General features: G+C 44.5%; 1 long non-coding RNA gene across 2 annotated transcripts in view; it reads right to left on the bottom strand.

The window, feature by feature from the left end:
* Positions 1 to 3,818: 3,818 nt before the first annotated feature.
* LOC132655373 (uncharacterized) overlaps positions 3,819 to 6,875 on the bottom strand; it is a 39,613-nt gene continuing 36,556 nt past the window's right edge. The window contains exons 3-4 of one of the 2 annotated variants that reach the window (XR_009593186.1): positions 5,825 to 6,026; positions 3,819 to 4,839 (exon numbers count right to left, since the gene is read on the bottom strand). This is a non-coding gene — a long non-coding RNA (uncharacterized LOC132655373). The remainder of the gene's footprint in view (positions 4,840 to 5,824; positions 6,027 to 6,875) is intronic. The other variant, XR_009593185.1, reaches the window with a different exon arrangement.

Below are 6,875 nucleotides of genomic sequence, written 5' to 3'. Positions count from 1 at the left end.
CTGAAAGACTCTACCTAGCAGAGTATCAAAGCAGATACTAAGACTCATAACCAAACCTTCGGCAGAGTGCAGGGAATCATATGAAAGAAGGGGAGTTAGAATGACGTAGAAAGGATAGGAGCTCCACAAGGACCAAATATATCTGGGCACAGGGGTCTTTTCTGAGACTGACACTCCACCAAGGACCATGTATGGATATAACCTAGAACCTCTGCTCGGATGAACCCCTTGGTAGCTCAGTAACCAATTGGTTTCCCATCGTAAGGGGAACAGGGACTATTTCTGACAGGAACTCAATGGCAGGCTCTTTGACCTCCTCCCCCCTCCACCCCAGGGAGGAGCAGTCCTGCTAGGCCACAGAGGAGGACTTTGCAGCCAGTCCTGAAGAAACCTGATAAACCAGGGTCAGATGAAAGGGGAGGAGGTCCTCCCCAATCAGTGGATTTGGAAAGGGGCAGGGAGGAGATGAGGGAGGGAGGGTTTGGGAAGGAATGAGGGAGCAGGATACAGCTGGGATACAGAGTTAATAAAATGTAACTAATAATAAAAAAAATTAAATTTAATTTAAAAAAAAGAGGACGAAGAAAAGGGACAAGCCAAAAGCATGAAAACACCCATAGGTCTGGTGTTTTTGAATAGCCAGAATAAATTCAGAGCAGCCAGACCACCAACATTGTGGAGGCCACGCTCAGACAATCATTTCAGTTTGAAGGGTTATTATATGAGCAGACCTCAATGATACGAACCAAGCTATTGAGCCCAGACAAATCCATATAATCCTTAATTTATCACCATACATAGTTGTCATTTGTAGAGACAGTGTGTATAGCAGTTTCCTGGATAATAGTGTCTTCATCCCCTCCTGGTTAAATGGATACCCTAGTGCAAGATGAGGAGGTTGGTGTGCTAGAGCGAAGCATGCGCCTTGCCCACCATGTGTATGGGAGAATTGTGCTGGAGGCATGGGGGAGGAAGTAAGTGGATTAAGCTGGGAGCACATTGGAGCCATGGTAAGACCCTGGTTCAGACAAAGGGGAAGAAGGCTAGGCACTGAGAACCCCAGAGTGTGAGAGAATGTAAGAACTAAAATAAACAGGGGCCCTACACCTCCAACCATCTTTTCCACTCATATATACAATCTCAAATACAGGTCACTGGTGTGAAATTAAGTAAGAGGCAAATTTCTCCAGTGGACCCCAGTTGGCTCCCAATAACTTGTGACTCAATATAATAGTTGCAGTTTTTATGACTTCCTACATTTTTTGGTTGAATATGAAAAAGAGTAATGAAGATTTTTTTATGAAAGTTCAAAATGACCCTTGATATGTTAATATACTTATTTGTACTCCTTTATGTGTCTATACATTAATTTATTTTTCTACTCATCATTGGCAGCATTTTGCATCTTCAATTTTTATACCCAGATTTATTACCATGACCAGATTATTTTTCTATATTGTAAATGTTCTTTAAGTTTGTTGATGATAATTAAGTGGTAATAGTTACAATAGTAATTACCCACATTCATAGCTCTCTTTTCTCTCCTTCACAAAATTAGTACTTTAATTTTTTTTTTCTTACCATCATTGCTCCCTTTCTTGCCAGAATATGAAGTAAATTCCTTCCTTCTATCTGGAAAGTGATGTTTATCACACAAGACTCACTTCTGCCTCCCTCTCTCCTTCAGGAACGTTCTCCAACAGATTAGTTCCATTTTCAAGTAGAAGTTGAATTGCAAGGAACAAAACATTCCCCAACTCATTACACATGATCAGACCAACCCAAACTCAAGATCAGAGACACACCCCCTCCCCAACCTCAGCCTCTAACTCTTTTATTTTGGTCTCTTTTTTGTACATCCTGCTACGTACTTGGTTCCTTTGGTCTCTATATTGTGGTGTAGAATTTCGGGAAAGATGCCAGCCTTCTTTCAAATAGCCCAGCCACTTACCCTAAAAACAGGCTCTCAGAGATGAAGGACAGCCGTTTGTGATTAACTCTGGCACTTGAAATCGGAGGAGAAAGAATCATTTAAGGGATACTAGGGCATCTGCCCCAAACAGTTCTCTGCCTGTTGTTGGGTCTTCCCCCATTACCATGCTGTTTTGATTAAATTCTACCATAAGACTCTGTAAAGATTCTCCTGGCCACTTGTACCCTCTCTGTTTTCCAGTAAGTATTAGGTTCACTTCTTAAGTGGCCCCTTTAGCTTACATTATTAGAATTTTACTGAAATCGTTCAAATCAAAATAGAATTCTGATGAGACCTGATAGACTAGGATCAGAAGGAAGGAGAGGAGGACCTCCCCTATCAGTGGACTTGGGGAGGGGCATGCGTGGAGAAGGGGAGGAAAGGTGGGATTGGGAGGGGAGGATGGAGGGAGCTACAGGGGGGATACAAAGTGAGTAAAGTGTAATTAATAAAAATTAAAATTAAAAAAATAGAATATAGACAGGACAAGAACCCTCCTTCTTACTGATTTTCACCCAGGGGCGTACACAAGTAATTCTCCTCTCATGTTTGTTGCCTTTATTTTTTTTCAAACTGTCAGTGTGCATCATGATGGTTTTCCAACCTAATTTTCTTTTTTTTTTGTTAAAATTTTTCATCAATTACACTTTATTCATTCTGCATCCCCCCATAAGCCCCTCCCTCCTCCCTTCCCAGTGCCACCCTCCCTCCTCCCTCTGCTTGCATGCCACTCCCCAAGTCCACTGATAGGGGAGGTTCTCCTCTCCTTTCTGATCTTAGTCTGTCAGTTCACATCAAAAGTGGCTGCATTGTCCTCTACTATGGCCTGGTAAGGCTGCTCCCCCCCAGAGGGAGGTGATCAAGGAGCAGGACAATCAGATTATGTCAGAGGCAGTCCCTCTTCACATTACTATGTAACCCAATTGGACTCTGAACTGCCCTGGGCTACATCTGTGCAGGGGTTCTGGGTTATCTCCATGAATAGTCCTTGGTTGGAGTATGAGTCTCTATTTGGGTTGAGAATTTCAAAATATCTCAGCAACGGATACCACAGGGACAGATTTTGACATGGTTTTCTTTTTTTATAATTTTTATTTTTTATATTAATTACAGTTTATTTACTTTGTATCCCAGCTGTAGCCCCCTCCCTCATTCCATCCCAATCCCACCCACCCACCCTCCCTCATCTCCTCCCTGCCCCTCTCTAAGTCCACTGATAGGGGAGGTCCTCCTAGTTTATCAGGTCTCATCAGGACTGGCTGCAATGTCCTCCTCTGTGGCCTAGCAAGGCTGTTCCTCCCTTGGTGGGGGTGGGGGAAGAGGTCAAAGAGCCAGCCACTGAGTTCATGTCAGGGACAGTCCCTGCTCCCCTTACTGGGGAAACCGACTTGGAAGCTGAGCTGCCATGGGCTATGTGAGCAGAGGTTCTAGGTTATCTCCATGCATGATTGGAGAATCAGTCTCAGCCTCATAAAAGACCACCCCTGTGCCCAGATATATTTCGTCCTTGTGGCACTCCTGTCCTCTCCAGGTCTTATTAACTCCCCCTTCCTTCATATGACTCCCTGCCCAAGGTTTGATTATGAGTCTCAGCATCTGCTTTGATACACTGTGAGGTAGAGTCTTTCAGAGGCCCTCTATGGTAGGGTCCTGTCTTGAAGCAGAAAGACACACATGGTATATACTCACTTATAAGTGGATACTAGACATATAATAGAGGATAAACATACTAAAATCTGCACACCTAAAGAAGCTAAACAAGAAGGAGGTCCCGGGGTAAGATGCTCAATCCTCACTTAGAAAGACAGATGGGATGGTTTTCTTTTTTAAGGAGTATTTTTATTAATTCTTTGAGAATTCCATACAATGTATTTTGATCATATCTCCAACTCCTCTTATGCCCACCTTCTCTACCCTCCCCTCCCTACCCACTCAATTTTAAGCTTGCTTCTTTCTTTTTCTTCCGTATCAAGTCCAGCTTGTGCCACACAACTACTCTTGGGTGTGGGGCCTGTCTTGGCCTGTGGTCAACTTACCAGGGGTGACACCATTAAAGAAAACTGATTCCCTCTCCCAGCAACTATCAAATGCCGACAGCTCCCCAGCTAGTGGTGGGATTTCATGCCTACCTCCCCATTTCCGTGCAGGGATTCTGGCTGTTTGAAATTTGTGCATCCCGTCACAAACACTATTGAGTTCACACATGCAATTGCCATGATTTTTGTTTGGTGGTTTTCTGTCAGCATTCTCGAAAAGGGTTTAATTTCTCACATTAAAACATGTCCACATTACTCTCGTGTCTTCATTTTTTTTCTCCCTCTAACAGCACGTTCCCTTTGTATCCCTCCTCATTCCCTTTGAATTCTGAGAGTTTCCTTCACACTTACAGGCCCATGCGACTTCGTGTGTTTGCGGGTGCTTGCGTATGTGTGGCTATGCGCATTTGTGTGAGTATGGTCTGTGTACGCAGCACTGGACAACGCTGGGTATCCTTTACCAGGCACCACCAACCTTTTTTGTTTTCCTTTCTGAGTCTCTCACCAGCCTGGCACCCTCCGAGTAGGCTAGGCTAGCCGGCCAGCAAGCCTCAAAGATCCACCTCTACCTGCTCCTCCAACCTCTGAGATTATAAGTGCACACTGTTGCACTTGGCACTCTCAGGTGCATTCTGGGAATCAAGCTCAGGTCCTCCTAGTGCTTGCGAGGCGCAGCCGAGCCGCTTCTCTGCCCCGTTGATTCCGCTGCCTTCAGCATCAATTCTGTTCTTTTTCCCTCTCCACTACCAACGCTCTTTCTCAAATCACGTGTCTTTTCTTTGCAGGTATCTTATTTCTCTCCAGTCCTAGGATATAAGAACAACTGGTACCCTGTGAAACAGAAGAAAAGCCAAGAATAGAGGAGAGAGTCAACAAAAAGGAAGGAAAAACAAAGAGGCTTTGTAATTTTTTATTTTAATTATACCGATTCTTTGAGGAAATCATTTTCAGAAATGTACTTTTCTTTTTCAGGATACAATTACATTTTTTTTCATATTAGTTCTTTCGTGAATATCGTGTGTGTGTGTGTGTGTGTGTGTGTGTGTGTGTGTGTGTCTCCTTCCCACTCTCCCTCCTCCTTCCCCTTCTTCATGTTTCTAAAGAAGTCAGACCTATAAAGCAGCATTTACAAACAGCTTCCGTACTCCCATTTTTGTTGGCTCCTCCCATTCCTCACTTACACATCTTTCCTGGAGGGTAAGTTGAAAATGTAAAAAGGAAATGAACAGGTGAATGAATACATTCCCTAGGTCACTTGTCCAGAACTGTGTGGGTGTGGCCTGCCAAGGCATCCAGCCACTGCTCTGGCTTTCCGGCCTAAATCTACTATACTCCATCATCTGAGGATGCTTATCCCTTGTTAAAGGCTTCTCTCTAAGATATGAAAGATAAGCTCCATAGGGCTCTGAAAAAGAAATGCACAGAACAAAGGGAACCTGCCAGAAGTGTGGGAGGCAAAGACACTCTGCCCTACAAATCTCAGTTCCAGGCGCAAAACATGCAAGCAGCAACTCAGCCCGTGACTCAGTGCTTCCCAGCTGTGTGGGTGCAGATCACATGCATCTCAAAGGTGAAGCATGGGCCACAGGCCTTGAGTATTGGTCTGGAGCACACAGGAGCTTAAGCCAAGCCCAGAAGAACCCCTGAGAAGGGTCCTGAGTCTAAGTATCTTTGGGTCTCAAGAGTAGGGAAGGTAGGACTAAATTGGAAAGAGGGGAACAGGATATGCAGTCAAACAAGGCCCTATAAGTTCTAACTTCAGCCTCCATCATTCCTCTGAAGAGCAGGATCATAGAGGTAAGAGCCCAGCGTCTACCTCTGACTTAGCTCCTTCCATTAGTCACCAACAGAGCTTCACTTCTTAATAAGGTGCAGGGAGGGAGATAAACAGCTCACCAGCTTGCTATTTGGTGATGCGCTGAAGTGACGTATGTCATGTCCGGAATAGAACTGCAAATGAGAAAGGAGAGACTCTGTAGTACTTGCTTCTTCATCCTCACAACTAGGTGCCACGTTCCCTGCAGTATTCAAAAACAAAACTAATCAAAAGGCTACCAACCTCAATCAGGGAGCTACTGGTGAACTTTCATTATTATGGCATGATTCGGATTATTCCTTTTTTTATTATTTTTAAAGATCTCTCTGTGGAGGAGTGTGTGTAATTGTGTCTGTGCATATATGTGTGTGCGCACTTGTGTGTGCCCATGTGTATGCAAGTGTGTGTGTGTGTGTGTGTGTGTGTGTGTGTGTGTATGCGTGTGCGAGTGAGGGCACTCAAGCTTATGTGTGTATATGTACCAGATGAGTACAGTGCTTCAAAACCTTAAAGGGAGCGTTAGTTCTCCTGCTGGGAACCAAACTTGGGTTCTCTGGAAGAGAAGGAAGATCTCCTAACTGCTCAGCTAGCCCTCCTGCCCTGAGGTCATGCTTACAAAGGCATCCCTGACAAACTCCCTACCTCTGAGTACTCATTCCCCCATTTGTCCAAGGGAGAGAGATGCAGCACTAGCCTTATGGGAGAAAACTTTAGAAACATATTGTCTATAGAAGGATTACCAATGAGACGGCCGTGTAGGAAGCACCTTGTAGATGATCCCTCAGTCTTATTTTCTTATCCAAGTGATAGAAAGGAAAAATGGCAGTTTGCAGAGAGGGAGGTGGAGAGGAGGAGAGAGGAAGGGACAGTGGAGAGAGGAGGAAAAAAGAACCCTGGGAAAGAAGAGGGAATAGGAGGGTGTGGGAGGGCAGAAGAGGGGAAGGAAGAAAAGAGAAGAGAGAGAGGAGAGAGAAGAGAGGAGAAGACAGAAGAGGGAAAGAGAAGAGAGAAAGGGAGGGGAGGAGAGGAGACAGACACTTTTAGAAATATA

Source organism: Meriones unguiculatus, chromosome 7 (genome assembly GCF_030254825.1).
Source record: "Meriones unguiculatus strain TT.TT164.6M chromosome 7, Bangor_MerUng_6.1, whole genome shotgun sequence".
NCBI classification, from domain to species: domain Eukaryota; kingdom Metazoa; phylum Chordata; class Mammalia; order Rodentia; family Muridae; genus Meriones; species Meriones unguiculatus.
The sequence above is the reverse complement of the archived record's forward strand: the minus strand, read 5'-3'. Positions and strand labels throughout refer to the sequence as shown.